The following is an 18,541-nucleotide window of genomic DNA, read 5'->3' on the forward strand; positions in this document are numbered from 1 at the left end:
CTTAAATGAAACGAACACAATGTATTTCATGTCTATATTACGAATCTGCACCACCTTGAGTTCTCAAAGTCCTTAAAAAATACTTTAAAAGCAATGACAAACCAACAATTAAAACTCATAATAGACTACAGTGGTACCTCGGGTTACATACGCTTCAGGTTACATACGCTTCAGGTTTCAGACTCCGCTAACCCAGAAGTAGTGCTTCAGGTTAAGAACTTTGCTTCAGGCCGAGAACAGAAATCGTGCTCCAGCGGTGCGGCAGCAGCAGGAGGCCCCATTAGCTAAAGTGGTGCTTCAGGTTAAGAACAGTTTCAGGTTAAGTACGGACCTCTGGAACAAATTAAGTACTTAACCTGAGGTACCACTGTATATTGCCTTACATCTTTGCGATTTTGTTTAAGCAGAAGAACAAAAAACCTGTAAGGAGAAGACGACCTACGCCATATGTGTAATCAACTGGTCACTCTTATTAAAAACAACACCTATGCAAGGGTTGCCATATTTCAAAAAGTGAAAATCTGGAAACGAAAGTTCGCCAAAAACTACAGTTCAGGCATGGGTTGCCATACATCCAGATTTTCCTAGGCATTTTAGAGATTTTTCTGCTCGGACACTGTTTCCGACCGCCGAATCCTGGTCATGTCCCAGAAATTTCAGACGTATGGGAGCCCTAAGCTATGCACGTACCCATACCATTTTTTAAGGAGCTGTGATCACATTAAACAGCTAAATTCCTCCCCTGGAAATCCAGTCTGTTTCAAGGAAGTCTGACAGTCGAGGCCAAAGTTAGGAAGGACAAAAGGGTGCGATTGCCTCGGGTGCAACACAGGATGGAAGAGATATATAAGTATAAAATGGCTGCAGAAGTGGATTTAATCCTTGTAGGCATTGAATTTTGATTCTTTTAACCAGAGCAATGCATCTTTTTAGTATAAAGGGCCATGTTTTTCTGCTCCCTCCTGGCCAAAATATTACAGCTCCAGGTTTAGCACCAACCAATCTTAATTTGATCTGATTATTTCATGTTTTAGATTCTACTTGTGCTTAATTGAGCTTACTCCCAGGTTAATGTGCCCAGGGGAATGATTCCTATGGAGTTGTTTTAGGCCTGTAGCCACAACGGGGGTGGTGAGGTGGTGGTTGTGGAAAACAGACCTGCTTTCCTTTTTCAAAAAATGATTGATTGGTTGATTTACTATTTTACTTTTACAGGTAGAATAGTAAGGAAAAGTGGACAGTATTTTTCCTAAGTTACCAGTTAAAAAAAAAGCCTGCTCTTACCTTTAAATGCTTCCATCCATTGGCAAATTCACTGAGATTTTAAAACGTTATAGAATTTCCCCCCAAAAAACATTCATTGATAATAATTTATTTGCGTTAAAACTATTCATTTTATACATTTTAAAAATACATATTTGTAAACATAATATTTAACTTCTGCCTGCCCTTTCCTCACAAGAAAGCCAAGGCTGCAATCGTGTTCCTACTTTCCTAGGAGTAATAAGCTGTATTTGTGTCGGTAGTGTTTATATCCTTTAAACCAGGCTTCTTCAACCTCGGCCCTCCAGATGTTTTTGGCCTACAACTCCCATGATACCTAGCTACCAGGACCAGTGGTTAGGGATGATGGGAATTGAAGTCTCAAAACATCTGGAGGGCTGAGGTTGAGGAAGCCTGCTTTAAACCATCCAAATGCAATTGGTGAACATTGCAAACACAATCCGTCCGTATCCATTAAACCTTTATTGGCATCACATACAGCAAAACACAAATTACTATGTCTCCCACACTGAACTTTAGAACTCAGGAACACCTAATGCAATAGAAAGGGAGCAGTAAATTCAGAAGAGGGCGGCTTTCTCACAAGGCACATCATGTGATATGGGCCACTGGCTTAGACAAAGCAGGATTTGAGACCCAAAGCCCTATGCTGTTACCATACCCTTCAAGTGTCCCTATTTTCCAGGGACAGTCCTGGAATTACCAAAGCTGTCCCAGTATCTGATTTGAACCCAGAATGTCCCTGTTTCCCTTTTTCCTCCCCTCTGGTACCAGAGGCAGTACAAAAGAACATGTGTGACTGATTGTATTGGTCTCTGTCCACAGCAACATTGTCTCTCCACAAGTGGTGTTTTCTGGAATCTTCTCCAGCTTACACCATCCCCAAACTTGCACAAACACTATTCCTGATTTGGCTAAGTTCCTGGAATTCATAATTACTCCACCTATTTTCATGGATTGTAACAACCTTGAGAGGAGGGGAAATCTGCTGTAGGTATCTGGACCATGAGCTCAGCTGCAGATGCCACAACAATCTCGGAATCTCTCGTGCTTTTTGAACCTCCACCAATTCTGTTCCACCTCACTACATTATACATGGTAGATATGAAATAGTAAGCACCGCCTCACTCCCAGTGTGATACGGAAGCGCTGTGAAATTAATCACGGGATATCTTTATCTCTTCTCATTGTCAAAATTAGGAAAGTTTTTTTTAAAAGGAGAAGCTGGTTTTTGGTTTTAATCTGTTACCACTGTTGGCTTAACGGAATATCTCCTCAGTTGTGGACCAGTTGTCTCCAGACGTAAGTGATGTACAAGACTAAGGTGATTTAAGTATAAGGATAAAAGTGGAATTTATAGAAACTGCTGATGTTTGGAAAATGAAAGAGCTGATAATAGCAATTAATAACCGTGCAATTTGCTACTCCTGTTCTGTGAGACTTTTAAAATGCATTTAAAAGGGGAGAAAGATTAAAATACATATTGATTGACCAATGGGGAAAAGGTAAAGTTTAAAAGCAAGGCATTGACCACTATGTATTATATTAATTAAAGCCTTCTCCTCATGGTGAATAAACAAGAACAGATAACTTGTAGCTTCAAGTTCCTGAATTGATTCCAGATTGATTGCTCTTCAGAGGTCTAACGACAAGCAAGCTGGAAATCTGCCTCCGGAAAGGTTCTTGCAACAGTTGAGTCAAAGACAAAGAAGGTGTGGGTGTCAGGTTCCCTAAAATCTACCTGTCCCAAGGCTCCTTGAAGCTGGGATGCTGTGCTGGTCCTGGGGGGAGGTTACTGTGAGGCGTGGTCAGAGTCCGGTCCTGGGTCGAGGGTCTGGAGACTGTCCAGCAAGGGCGAAGCAGGGTCCAAAGCTAGAAGCCGGGCATGGTCGGGAACTCTGGAAGAACAGATCTGGGTGCTGGCAGAAACAGGTTTCCAACGACGTTGCTCCTGCAACCTGGGGCTGGGCTGACTGGCCTTTATTTCCTCTGAGGCCAGGGGCAGTCCCGGCCCACAGGTGACCTGCCTCTCCTGGCCTTAAGGCGAGCACTCCTCCTGAGAGAACTTAGTTCCCTCCGCCTCTCTGCCCTGAGCCTCTGCAGCTCAGGAGAGGCTGGAGGGTTATTGGACCCAGGGGCAGCTTCACCTTCCCCTGACAGGGCTGGGAGAGGCGCACCTGCAGGCAATGGGTCCTCCATCACCTCCGGAGCCAGAGTGGATACATCTGGTGTCTGCTCCTGAGGATCCGGCACAGGTGCAGGCCCTTCAGACTCAAGCCGCTGCCCCGGCTCAGCCAGCCCTGGAGGTGTGGACTCTTGTGCAGGCTGGGACTCCTCAGGTTCAGATTCTGAATCAGATTCCCAGGCCATCACAGATGCTGATGAGCACACACCTTAGTGTTCTTAGCCTGCCACAGACAGATAGTCACACCCTGCACTCTCTTTGATATACAGTGGTACCTCAGGTTAAGTACTTAATTCGTTCCAGAGGTCCGTTCTTAACCTGAAACTGTTCTTAACCTGAAGCTCCACTTTAGCTAATGGGGCCTCCCGCTGCCGCCACGCGCTTCCTGTTCTCATCCTGAAGCAAAGTTCTTAACCCGAGGTAATATTTCTGGGTTAGCGGAGTCTGTAACCTGAAACGTATATAACTGAAACGTATGTAACCCGAGGTATTGGAGAAAGCAACCAGGGACATAGGTAGTCCAGTGAAAGGCAGATGATACCATACACACCATGTTGTGGCAAGTCAACATAGTGATGGCACCAAATCTCAGGAAGAAGAGATTGAATTTGTGTATTCCAATCAGGGGCGGAGGAAAGGGGGTGGTGGGGGTGGCTTGCCCTGGGTGTCATCACTGGGGGGGGGGGAGGACATTCAGTGCACCACCTGCCCGCGACTTCCAAACCTACCCTGAGCCGTTGGGGGAAGGGGTGGAGCTGAGCTGCCTTGCCGGTGGTCTTTTCCCCTCCTCCCTTCATTTTGACAGCTCGGGGGAGGCTTGGGAGTTGTGGGCAGGAGGGTGGTGCACCGTTGCACCCCACTCCCGGGCTGCTTCCTGGGGGGGGGGAGCCCTCCTGAGCTGTCAAAAGCAAGAGGGAAGGGAGGGAGGCTGCTGGCGAAGTGGCGCGGCTCTGTCCGCCCCCTGCACAGGAAGCAACCCACAATGGGTGGCTCGCTCCACCCCCATGGGAGGCTTGCTCTGCCCCCTGGGCGTCTCAGCCCCTGGGATGCTCACCGCAGCACCCCCCTGGGACACTTGCCCCACTCCCATGGCCCTGTTCCCGGGTGCACAGCATGTGCACCGCTCCGTGTGCCAGAGCGGCTAGCTCCACCTCTGATTCCAATCCCTTAAACCCATCCTGAATTGGGCCCGTATCCCTCTAGGTTCAGAATTAGCTTGACTCCATGGCATCTTCTCTTCCACCAATCCTCATGGACCCCCCCCCCAAACTCAACTGGGAAAGGCTAGGTGCAGGTCTTAGGATTAATACCTAGACTCTGCCGTGATCACATGTGGCAACATCTACTGGAGCAATGAAGCATGGGAAATATGGCTTGAGAACTGTATTTCCCACGCTCCCTTGTCTTAGTACACAGCCTTGGCCCTGTATACCTAAAGGAGCATCTCCACCCCCATTATTCAGCCCGGACATGGAGGTCCTCCTCCGAGGGCCTTCTGGTGGTTCCCTCTCTGTGAGAAGTGAAGCTACAGACAAACCTGGCAGAAGGCCTTCTCGGTAGTGGCGCCGTATAGTCTCGTATAGGGAAGTTTTTTATGTTTGATTTTTACTGTGTTTGACGTTTCAATTTCTCGGAAGCTGCCCAGAGTGGCTGGGGCAACCCAGTCAGAGGAGTGAAATACTTTATTGTCACTTGTACAACTTGTATACAGTGAGATTACACGAGCACCCCCCCCCCACTCAGCTCTCTTAGTCGTAATTCCCCTGGTTCACTAACGCACACCCACCAAACCCGAAAGTCAGTTGCCCTGTTGTTATCTTTTCATTCAGCAGCCTAACAGCCCATGGACAGAAGCTGTTCTTTACCCTGTTGGTGCAGCTAATCATGCTTCTATATCTTCTGCCTGAGAGATGTGTAAGTAATAAATTATTATATTCATTAATTCATTCCAGTAGGCACCCAGGCCTCTAAATCCAGGGCTGTCCCAGGAAAACAGGGACACTTGGAGGGTCTGTGAATTGTATGGCACAAAATCTCACAGAGGATGCTGGGGGCACAAATCCTGGGTCACATGGTGCCAACCCAACATACCCTTCAGCCTTGCAAAGGATATTGGCTGGGATGTGCCTCTCACCTAGTACAGCCTGGCCTTACTGTTCTACGAGCAAATCCAAAATGAACAACAAGCAATTTCTTGCAATCCCGGCACATTTTCTGACAGCCGTGCCTTTTTCCACCTTGTTAGTCTCCGTCTCTTTTCCTTTCATCCCCTTCTGAAGCCATCATTAGTCTCCTCGATTGATTTCTGCTGTGGATCACCCAGACAATGGCAGCCCTGCGCAGTGTGAAGCAGCAAGATGCCATCCTGTTTGTACTCTGCAAACTGTTCGGGGTTCCCTGCTGTTTGTTTGCACACAACATTCAAGCCCTGCTTTAGAGAGGGACTTTAGAGAGAGTGGCTGCTGATCTCTTCTTACAAGTGAAACTGCAGGGGTGGAGAAATCATTACAGCCCCGCTTTGTGTATCCAGTCTATACTCTGCGGAATAGGGCAGCTGATTATCAGGCTGCTTCCCCCACCCCCACCCCCGATAACACTCTTCTTCCCCCTTTCGGCAGTACTTAGCACTTGCTACACAGTAATGTGTCTGAATGCACCGGGGGGCAACCGTGTCATAAGAATGAACTCAGTGGTGTTTTCCATCACATTTGTTCACAGGTTAGCTTCTCCTCCTCGTGAGTCTAGCATTTTATATGGAGATTTTAGAATGAGAACATTTGGCTTCTGAAAAGAAAGCTCAAAAACTTCCGGTTTTGCAGCGTTTGGGCTCCAAGTTGTTTGTGAACTAAGCTGTTCAAAAACCAAGGTACCACTGTACTAGGACAAGATGTATTGCATTATGGTACTTATTTTGAAATTTGCATCTAGGTTGGAATTCAGTGTAGTGCTAAGTGAAGTATGCATGCATGAAATTAGATCCATTTGAGCAATGAGACTTTCCTCTCTCTGCTCCCTCATATGCCCCCCACTCAAAATCTGTTCTGGGGGTTCCTGCAATCCTCCAGAGCAGTGTTCGGGAGCATGGGAGGCATGTGGGTGGGAAGAGACAGGAGAAGTCCCTTTGCACAAGTAGACCTTGTTCCACACATGTAATAACTTAGCTGAATCCTGACCTAGATATATAAAATAGTTTATGCATTTTAAAAAATGCAAATGCATAACTTGTCACCCTAGAAAATTCAGGAGATTCGGCCTATTCAGAAAATTCAAACCAAATAGTTTTCATTTAAAAACATCCACCAGTCTCCCCCGCAATACTTCTAGATATCACTGGTGGACAGAATCTGCTTAATAGAGACAACACAGCAAATGTCAGCTGAAGACCTGGTCCTTGAACTTTGTTTTTCTTCCCAATGGGTTTTTTCCCCCTAACTCAGCAATTATATATATCTTTCTCTTAAGCGCACATCTGCTTTACAAACTGAACTGGAAGGAGGGACTTGACCAATGTTCACTTGAGGATTTGGTTTTTTGATTTAAATATTTTCTTCTAATCTCATGCTTCCTCTTTCACTTGGCAGGGCTGTGGAAAGAAAAACAATGTCGTCCTGTGACATTGTTTACAGCCTGTCAGGAAGAGGAATTTGGTTACCTTTCGCAAACGGTGTGGTGCTGGCTTGTTTTTTTTTAATCTCCCAGTCATTTACTTAGGGGCTTCATTTTAATGGCCTGACATGGCTGGCCATGGTGAGAAACCACAGAAGAATAAAAAATCTGGATGAAATATGGATGTTGAATCTGTGCTGCTATTTAATACAATTTTTTTTATTGTTTTCTTAGCTTGCGGTGGCAGAAATTCTCTGCAAGTGATACATCCTGTAACATTAAGGAACATGTAATCCCCCAACTGGAAGACGCACGACTCCTTTAATGACAGGTTCATGGCTGCTTAGGGAACACTTCACCCATGTTCTACCCCGCTGCAGCGGGGGCAGCGTTCAGTATTTTCAGATGAAAAATACATAACTCCACTTCAAGTTATGAACACTTTTAATGGGAGGAATCCAATTTAGCAAACCCTTCAAGTTCCCACTGCAAGTCTCCAAACTGCTCACTTGGTTTCGGTGGAGGGTGAAGACCTCTTTACTCATACTTCCAGCTTGAGGTGATTGGTGCGGTTTTATTTGCTCCTGCTTTGAAGAATGATTATTTTAACAGTAAAACCTTCCACACACTTACCTAGGAGTAAGTCCCTCTGAACTCAGTGGGGTTTATTTCTGAATAGATACACATAGAATTGCACTGCAAAGCTACATTTATGGGCTTGCTGTTATTAAGGTGTGGTTTTAGTTTTGACTCCAAATGTTTGTTTTGTGTTTGGTTTGTGTTTTAGAAGCCATCCTGGGATTCTTTTGGAAAGATAATAGATAACCAAACAAGCGTGGACACTATTTTCTTCTTCTGAGCAACAGAAGGTTTTTGATTTTAAACTTAGAGGGAAAAGCGAGTAAGGAGGGGCATGACAGAGGCACATAAACTTATTTTTTCTCTACCTCACACATAATGTTGTTTACTGGGATTATCCAATGGAGCTGAATAGTGGGATAACCATCCTTTTTTTGCTAGTGAAATCAGATATGCAGGGAAACCTTCAGCCGTATCCAGTCTTATCCAGTTTGCAAGACCTCTCAATCTGTCCCATCAGGGCTGTCCCAGTGAGCCTTGCCCACCTGTCAATCATTAGTAAACATTTATGGCATTTGTCTCTTGGGCCATTTTTGCACTTCATGGCATGTGAGCAACGCTGGAAGGCAATCTCTGCATTTGATGACAGTCACCTGTGTTTCCTGCTCCAAACAACTGCTACAGGGTGGTCATTCCACTGGCCATAGAAAGCTTCCAAACTAGTACTATGTCTTCCTGGTAGGTATCTGGACCAGGATGGCACGGCACCAGCTGATATGAAAGTCTCTTGGTGGCTTCTGTGTTTCATGCCACTCCGAGGCTCTTCTCAGAAGCTCCTCTACCAGCCATCAGACTGGAGTCTTGCATTAGTACTGAAGATGTGTTGAACTGGGTTTCTCACAGATAATTTAAGGGAGCACTTCTAGAATAATGGCCACTTATGAGCATAGTTATGCTAACTGGAGCAAGAGATACAGCTTGGCTGGTAGTAAATATAATTTTTTTGCAGCTCCCTTTCTGCCTTTAGCTCCCTGAAGGCAGAACACAACTTTGTCTTTCAGAGGCATTTAAAATGAAGCACTGAAGTCTAATGGTTCTCAAAGTGGCAGGTGAAGGCACAATCTGATTCCTCCCCATGTAATTTGATTGGACCAACTCACTCCAGTATCTCTTAATCTGTGCAATACCCAAGGCTGCATGCCCTAGTCAGTATGTTGAATATTTTTCACAGGGATATGCCAACCTGAGTGGACCCATGTTTGTCCTGCTCCCCCTATTTCCCTTGTCTTAACTCGCTTGGGGTCAGATGCACCCATTGCTCAACACTGCCCATTTCATAGGGGATCCATGCAGATACCTGGACTTTTGCAAGATGAAACGTTTGCTCCTCCCCGAAGCCCAAGTTAAAACGCAGACACTTAGCCCTGTTAATTCTCACTGCGTCTGTGTTCTCTCTCCCTGTAAAAGGTGGAAACATCCCTGGAGTGTGGGCAGTGGGCAGCTTCTCAAGAACACCAAGTCCTACTCAGTACAAGTAATTCAGAGCTAGAACATCACCAACATGTGGTTGCCTAGTCTCCGATTGAAGACTTCAAGTGAAGGAAAGCCCACCACTATCTTCAAAACTGGTTTAAAGCCCTAAACGGCCTTGCCCCAGTATACCTGAAGGAGCGTCTCCACCCCCATCGTTCAGCCTGGACACTGAGGTCCTCCTCTGAGGGCCTTCTGCTGGTTCCCTCACCACAAGAAGCAAAGTTTCTGCAAATGGCCTTCTTGGTGTCGGTGCCTGTCCTGTGGAATGCTCTCCCATCAGATGTCAAGGAAATAAGCAACTATCTGACGTTTAGAAGACAGCTGAAGGCAGCCTTGTTTAGGGAAGTTTCTAATGTCTGATGTTTTAATGTCTTTTTAATCATTTGCTGGAAGCCGCCCAGAGTGGCTGGGGTATAAATAATAATAATAATAATAATAATAATAATAATAATAATAAATAATTATTATTATTAATTATTATTATTATTATTATTATTATTATTATTATTCCACTGTCATAGTGCTCTTGCCATCAAGAAGTTTCTCCTGATGTTCTGGAAAAGGTTCCTCACTGCTGTTAGCATACCATGAAGAGGAAGTCTCAAGTTCCACTGACTTTGGAAGAAGGTGTTCCCAAATTAGTAGCTCCCCCTCTGCAGGGAAGGGCAAGCAGTTTTGCATTGGGCCTGCAGAGATTCACAACCGCAAAGTTTAAGCAAGCCAGTAAGAGTTCTCAGGAAAGCACAACATGGGTGCAGTTTGATTTTGTTTGTTCTTTCAGCATAACTGAAACCTTTTAAAGAAAGCACCTAACTATTGAAGGTTGAGATAAAAAAAGAAATTGTAGCTGGGGGGTGGCGGGGGGGGGGGTGCAGTAGAAATGTCAAAGGCAGAAGAAATCCAGTTGAAGCAAAAGCAAAAAGCAACATGATACCATTTTAAGCCCCAGGGACTAGTTCAATGGAAGCAAATCAGATTGTTCTAGGCCCTACATAAGACAACGAATAAAACACTACAATGCATTTGTATGTAGGATCTCTAAGGACTAAGGTGACATTCAAGTCCCACATCCTTTTCAGTGTTCCCTTCACCTTATACCTGCACAACAGGTATTTTAGCAGATGGGGAACAGAGACTTGCATAGATTTTGATGAGGACTGTGCAATGAATTCATGGCTAAGTAAGGCGGTGGACCCAGGTTTCCTTGGACTGAGACAAACAGCAGCAAAAAAAGCTAAAGCTATTCTAGGTTGCAGCAACAGAAGTATAGTTTTCAGATCAAGGGAAGTAATAGTACCACTCTATTCTGCCTTAGTCAGATCACACTTGGAAAACTGTTTCCAGTTCTGGGCTCCACAATTTAAGAAGGATGTTGACAAGCTGGAACATGTGCAGAGGAGGGCAACCAAGATGATCAAGGGTCTGGAAACTAAGCCTTAGGAGGAGCGCTTGACAGAGCTGGGTATGTTTAACCTGGAAAAGAGGAGATTGAGAGGAGATATGATAGCCATCTTCAAATATCTCAAGGGCTGTCACATGGAAGAGGGAACAAGCTTGTTTTCTCCTGCTCTGGAGGGTAGGACTTGAACCATGGCTTCAAGTTGGAAGAATGGAGATTCCTACTTAACATTCGGGGAAACTTTCTGATAGTAAAAGCTGTTCAGCAGTGGAACAGACGCCCATGAGAGTTGGTGGGCTCTCCTTCCTTGGAGGTTTTTAAGCAGAGTTTGGATGGCCATCTTTCATGGATGCTTTTGCTGAGATTCTGGCATTGCAGGGGGTTGGACTAGATGATCCTTGGGTTATCTCCAACTCTAAGATCCTATGAAACTGTCCAATGAATTTCCATCTTATGTTCTTTTCTGTATCTCTCATGTGATCTTTGATTTCTCTCTGTAGACCTGTCTCAATTGATTCGGAGTTGTCACAAGCTCTTCATGGGCATTCAAATTGGCCCACGAGGGCTCAAACTCTGCCCCTCCTCTTCTTCCAACCTGTGTCTGTAAGTCTTCAGAGAACTGCCTTCCCTTGAACATAGCTGCAAACCTTCCATTCATTTAGGAATCCTGAGGATTCTAACCATGTTCAGCTGAAGGTAACTGGGATTTTCTTTCAGATGTTGGTGCCCAGTTTGCTGCAGTTGGGAGAGGAACTGCAATCTGTTTGGGCACTGCGGGTTGGGGGAGAAATTGGATTCCATTCACATTTAGGGGTGAACCGATGTAATTTGCACTTTCTGAAACAAGATGTGAAGCCAAACACAGCCATCCTTTGAAGTTTTCACTTCTCTGAATTTTGCAGGGCAGTTCTCCAGCCAGAAATGTATTTACTAAGGTAAAGTGTGCATTAACATGCACATAGTAGCAAAAAAAATAACAGAGATAATTGCATTATATCAGGGAAAACGAAGTTCTTTTGGGTTTTCCAAAATGTGTTCATTAGGCAAGATTGCATAGGAACAATGAAAACAAATTCACGCCTGCAATCAATGCATTTAGAAGTAGCAGGAAAAACTCAAATTTTCCCACCCAGTTAAACTTACCCTCTAATCTCCACCCTCTTCTCTCTCTCTCTCTCTCTCTCTCTCTCTCTCTCTCTCTCTCTCTCTTCCAACTGTCAACTGGCAAAATTCCCCAGCCGTCATCCCCCAACTGTCATTCCATCCACATTCCATCATGCCAACGATCTCCTCTGCCCTTTCCTTGAAACACAAACCCTGAACATGGTTCATTCCCGGTTCAAATCAGGATTTCTAGCACAGTCAGACCCACTACCTCATTCTGTTGACCAGGATCAAACCTGATGACACGAAAGTATTTCTCTTGGACGTGATTCATCCGTTTAGTAATCTGTCCCCCAGTTTCCCAGAGCTGTGAAAAATAGCCACATCCCGGAATCTACGACTCCCAAGAGAGCCTGTGACAAAAGGAATGCAGTCTCAGCTCTGACTCATATATCTGCAAGTCAGTGTTTTTCTTTGGAGCACACTTTATTTCCCCCGCTTTTTGAGACTTCCCCTTTTTCTGAGCATTGGAACAAAATCTTTCCAGCAGGTTGGCATGCCTGTGTGTCTACTCACTGCTTCTGGGCAACAGCTTCTCTCTCTGATTAAAGGCTATAACAAACTTCTACAAATAATGTTTTCCTGCTGTCTGCCTCCCCCAGACCCCTTACTTGATGCACTTCATATTTAAGTAGAGGTGGGACCCATAGTACTGCAGTGGTACCTTGGTTCTCAAACACCTTGGTTCCCAAACGCCGAAAACCTGGAAGTAAGTGTTCTGGTTTTCAAATGTTTTTCGGATGCTGAACGTCCGATGCAGCTGTCGGCTATTGTTTCTGGGGTGCCTGCACCAATCAGAAGCCGCGCCTTGGTTTCTGAACATTTCGGAAGTCAAATGGACTTCTGGAATGGATTGAGTTGGAGAAGCAAGGTACCATTGTATTTGGCGCTTTTGTTTTTGCCATTTAATTTGCGGGTGGTTTTTTTAGGCCTTTTCGGTTAATTTGTTTTTGTGACTGTGTGGAACTGTGATTGATTGATTGATTGATTGATTGTGTGACTGTGGAAATGGATAAAATCCAAACAATAACTATCATCAGTGCAAGTATAAGAAAAGATAATAATTTTAATTTTTATCATCTACAATACTGTCTTATTTAGTTTATAGTCCTGTACATTGATTATTGCCTTCATTTTATGGATCTATGGTCTCGTTAGAGAGTAAAATTCATGTTAAATTGCTGTTTTAGAGGTTGTTTTTAAAAGTCTGGAACAGATTGATCCGTTTTGCATTACTTTCTATGGGAAAGCACACCTTGGTTTTGAAACGCTTTGGTTTTCAAACAGACTTCTGAACGGATTAAGTTTGAGAACCAAGGTACCACTGTATAGCATGTATAACCTAAAGATTTGTAAAGTTTTTGCAGATATAATCTGCTTGAACCTGTGGAGCAGCATAAAACACAGAATCAAATGTCATCCTGCCAACTTCCAAGATATTTTTTTTTAAAAGTCAGTGCTTCAGTGGATAACACGGTAAGAATACTGGGCTCAGAATTGTTCCGTGGGTGCCATGAATATTTGCATTCTCAACTGCAACAACAGATTAGTGGCACAGGGATAGGATGTCTGATAATACAGTTCTTTGAAACATGGTTGTCGGATTCCCTACCAGCCCCCCCAAGTGCACCTTGCTTTTGGAATGCTTTGGTTTTGAAATGGACTTCTGGAACAGATTAAGTTTGAGAACCAAGGTACCACTGTATATGCAAGAAACCTGAATGCTCTGTGAATATTCCTTACATAGCAAGTGTCTAAGAAACAAATTCCGCATAGGGCTTGGTTTCCAAACCAAGGATAGACAAGGTTCCCTTACCCACCCCTAGTAGGTTCTGCCTTCAGCCAAGGATAGGACTCTCAGATAGCAGGTAAAGAAGCTTAATCATCTCAGGGCTAGTTAACCATCTGCTCATCCATAAGGTAAAGGGACCCCTGACCATTAGGTCCAGTTGTGACCAACTCTGGGGTTGCGGCACTCATCTCGCTTTATTGGCTGAGGGAGCCGGCATGCAGCTTCTGGGTCATGGTGGTCAGCATGACTAAGCCACTTCTGGCGAACCAGAGCAGTGCACGGAATCGCCGTTTACCTTCCTGCCGGAGCGGTACCTATTTATTTACTTGCACTTTGACGTGCTTTCGAACTGCTAGGTTGGCAGGAGCAGGGACCGAGCAACGGATGCTCACCCTGTCGCAGGGATTCGAACCGCCGACCTTCTGATTGGCAAGTCCTAGGCTCTGTGGTTTAACCCACAGCGCCACCCGTGTCCCACTGCTTATTCATACATTGCAATATATCCATGGGGCAACTTCCCAGGGGCATTTGAACCCCTGTTTGCATGTCAAGGCCCCGAGCCCTCCCCATTGTTGAATAATAACAATAGACACAGTATTTTAGGTTAATGGGCAAATTAAAGGTCACAACTTTATTGGTTACAGAATGTGAGTGGTATTGGCTTAGGCATTGGAACTGAACTGACTATACTTGACTCCTGCCCGCCATGCAGGTAGTCTAGTAAGGGTCAACCACCTGTAGGGAGAGCCCTGTTGATGTACATCAACTAAGAGCTCCCCAGGGTCCCTGATGGGGTCGTGGCATGGCCCGAGCCCCTACCCGGGCTTTGGACAAGATCCACACACCAGGATCCCTTTAACGGAATACTCTTAAAAAGGAGGTGCAAGTGATGGCCGCAAACTCCCTCCCAAGAACCTGGTTTTACCTTTGCCTAACCGCCGAACCTTACAAAAGTTGTGACGACTGCTACGAGGTAGGCGAAAACCAAATGGCTGGTGCCAATTTGTCAAGTGTGGTGTAGTGGTTAAGAGCAGTGGACTTGTAATCTGGTGAACCAGGTTCGATTCCCCGCTACTCCACATGCAGCTGCTGGGTGACCTTGGGTCAGTCACACTTCTCTGAAGTCTCGCAGCCTCACTCACCTCACAGAGTGTTTGTTGTGGGGGAGGAAGGGAAAGGAGATTGTGAGCCGCTTTGAGACTCCTTAAGGGGAGCGAAAGGCGGGATATCAAATCCAAACTACTCCTCTTCTTCAAGTGGAAAAATTCCCACCAGCCCCCCTCAACAGGTGACCAACCGAGATCCATAGCAAGGCCAAGATGTACAGTGGTACCTCGGGTTACATACGCTTCAGGTTACATACGCTTCAGGTTACAGACTCCGCTAACCCAGAAATAGTGCTTCAGGTTAAGAACTTTGCTTCAGGATGAGAACAGAAATTGTGCTGTGGTGGCGCGGCGGCAGCAGGAGACCCCCATTAGCTAAAGTGGTGCTTCAGGTTAAGAACAGTTTCAGGTTAAGTAAGGACCTCCGGAACGAATTAAGTACTTAACCTGAGGTACCACTGTAGAATGCATGGAAAGAAGGCTGGAGGGCGGGAGATCCACGGAAGCAGGAACAAGAAGGGAGATCCCCCGGCTGCGTATTTGTTTAAATACACTAAGCCATGCCCCCCAGCAAACCAGATTGGTTGGCCGGGGGTCGTGACATGGCCAGGACTCCTTTTATGACGTGGGGGCTTAGCCATGCCCCTGCTGTGTATGGGGAGACCACGTGGCCTGCCCGCAACAGCGCCCCACAAGGAAGTGGAGCGGCCTTCCAAAGCAAATCGGAGCCACACAGCCAGTGAGTGCTCAACTGAGCTGCAGTAGCACTTTCAGAAAAATAGATTGGAAATAATACTCCTTCCCCCCCAAAAAGGTTTTGGAGAATTGCACCCCACACACAAATGATATCTCCAAGTTTCGAACCCCAAAATTAATTAGAAAGGAAAAAATAAGGAGGGGCATCCAGCCCCTAAATATATGTGCTAAGAAATGGCTTTGTAGTTGCAGCAGATATCCAAGGAACTTGGCCCTTCATTACTTTATTTTGTGAAGTTCCTTAAAAGCAAATGGCTTAGATGACTTATGCCCAATAATAAAAAATACATTATTTCTTATGTTTATTATTGATTTTTATATCGCCCCCACTGCATACATCAAATAAAACGTATGCCTGATAAAAGGAAAAGTTAATGATCAAAGGAACGATCAAGAAAAGGGCGCGATGTGTGGGAAGAAAACATGGCAATCCGATGCCATAACAAACTTGTTTTATAGGAGGTAGATCGGGGTTCTTCCTTCCAACTTTTTAGCCAGACAAATTCCCCTTTTAGTCAATAAGAGCTTGTCCAAAGAGGTACGTCAGAGAAAGCAACTCAGGTTAGTGGCAAACTACATTAGCGGAAGACAGGTTTGTCTGCTAAATATGGCTTGGGATCTGGGAGGAATGGTGTGTATTTTAAGCTACCCGTAGGGAAATCCTAAGTCATCTTTTAGTAATTGCATAAGATAAGAATCCAGGTCAATCGTCTCCAGATCATCTGCTGACTTTGCAGATGGCAAAAAGCAGTGTGGGTACCAGAATATCATACTGTTTATTCTCCTAAGAAATCAAAAGGAGACGGGTGGAGGGGAGCTATGATGGAAGGAATTTTCCGGCATATCCTTTGTTACTTCTGGGACTGCCTTTTGAAATATCACTTCACAGGTCAGCTTGAATGTGGAAATGCTACAAGGGCATTGGTTGCCCAAGTTATTGGTACTGAATCTCACCACGTGAGGGTGCAGCCCATGAAAAACCACTGATGACTCTTCCTTGTCTGAAAGGCTTGGGTCACTTATATCTATGGGGCTGGATCCAAACTTAGTCTTCATGGAAGAAGAAGGAGGAGGACATCTTCTGTCCATGGAAGGCTTTAACCAGAAAAAGAGATCTTGCAAGCAGGAGAGAGAGGCAGTTCTTCCTCCCTCAAGAGTCCCTACCCACCAATGCATCAGGAAGTTACCCAATTCTCATGTACAGTGGTACCTCGGGTTAAGTACTTAATTCGTTCCAGGGGTCCTTTCTTAACCTCAAACCGCTCTTAACCTGAAGCACCACTTTAGCTAATGGGGCCTCCCACTGCTGCGCACCGCTGGAGCACGATTTCTGGTCTCATCCTGAAGAAAAGTTCTTAACCCGAGGTACTATTTCTGGGTTAGCGGAGTCTGTAACCTGAAGCATATGTAGCCTGAAGCGTATGTAACCCGAGGTACCACTGTATTTGTTGGGTACAAGAGGCTGGAGGGAGAAGGGAGAATTATCAAAACTCCTTCCTTTCTTCTGCTTGGAACTGCTGACAGGAGATGCGCCTGCTGTTGGAAACAAACTCTGGAGCCAAGCCATGCTTTTTGCTCCTTAAGTGGAGTTTATCTGAACCGATGGGACTTTTTGTGCTTTTTTTTTGGAAATACTTTATTAAACATGTGTATATGTGTAACTTGAGGTTGCCCTATTTATAGTGCTGCTCTTTCCCTCTAAATCCTTTAACAGCTTTGGATCAAGTTACCTATAAAAATCGGCTCCTACCATATGTACCTGCACAAACTTCAGTTCCTCTTCTGATGCCCTTCTCCATCTGCCAGAGGAAGTGAGCTTAGATACGTGATATGTGAAAAAGCCTCTTTATGTTCTGTTTACGTTTACTGGTCTACCTTTATGCTCAGACTGGGTAACGAAGTAGCCATACCGTCTTAATTTTCACAACAACCCTGCAAAGTACACTGTTATCATTCCCATGTTAACAAGTCGGAAGCTAATCTAACGGTGGGATCCATGAAGCAGTGTTTGAATCATGAGGGCAAAGAGGGGCTGCAGCCTCTCTTATCTTTTGTGGTAGTAGTCCCTTAGGCTATGAGGGACCTGGAGAAGTCACAGGTGGGGCTTGTGGAATTCTCTCCCTCCCCCCCTCTATCAAGCTCCTATTAAAGTCAAAATTTTATGCATTTAGGAGTGAGTTCCACAACTTTGTGCAGCTCATTTCTCAAGGATACCCACATAAGGTCAAGCAGAATGTTGACACCTATGACTTCATCTGGAACTCACAGAAACTCAGTTCTAGCACCTTTCAGGTGGGCGCCATTGCCCTTATAAGAGAACAAGGGAGGCATTCATTGTCAGGTGTGCGTGCAGGAGCCTGTGACCAATAGGAGTCTGCAGGACTGGGGCCTTCCTAAGTTTGTTCTGAAGAGGCAAGGCACGGCCACACAGGTGAGGCTGATTGGTAACTCACAGCACCTGGTGGCAAGAGCCAGGAAGGGATATAAGGTCAGTATTTTCCCTTTGGCTCTTTGCCACAGCAACATGTTCCCTGCCTTGCAGCGTTTGGTTCCTTTACTCCTTGATCCTTGGACCCCTGACTTTGTGACTCCTTGCTTCTTGATCTTCGGACCCCTGACTTTGTGACTCCTGGCTCTCTGACCCTCAGACTCTTGGCTTCCTGGCTTCTGGACTCCCGTTCCTGCTCCCACCCTACCATCTTGGCCCCGGTCCCGACGTCCCCAGCTGGGACTTCGATTGCCCGTGAACCGGACTGTGACATTCATGGTGAGTTACAGCACCTCTTTTTCTTGAAAAATAGCACTGTTTACATCTGAGGCAAAATCTGATCACACTCCTGACATGCTATCAGCTGGACTGCTTATTGGCTATGAGGGAGGCCAATCGTTCTGGAATTTTAACAATAAGATAAAACCATAGAGGGTTTTCTACTATAAATTTGTAGAATCCTAGGACAGGGAAAGGAGGAGAAATTTGTAGGTGTCTGTATTTCCCCGTTAAAGTAATTTTACTTGCTAGGAAAGGCATTAAGCTGATCTTGTGATACCTTGGCTATTTCTATCAAGAATGGAGTGCTCTCAAATCCCACTGGCTATTCTGCAAATGAGAAAGATGCTGAGGCTGGTTGTATTAGATG

The sequence above is a fragment of the Podarcis cretensis genome, assembly GCF_951804945.1.
Source record: "Podarcis cretensis genome assembly, chromosome: 17".
Classification (NCBI taxonomy): Eukaryota; Metazoa; Chordata; class Lepidosauria; order Squamata; family Lacertidae; genus Podarcis; species Podarcis cretensis.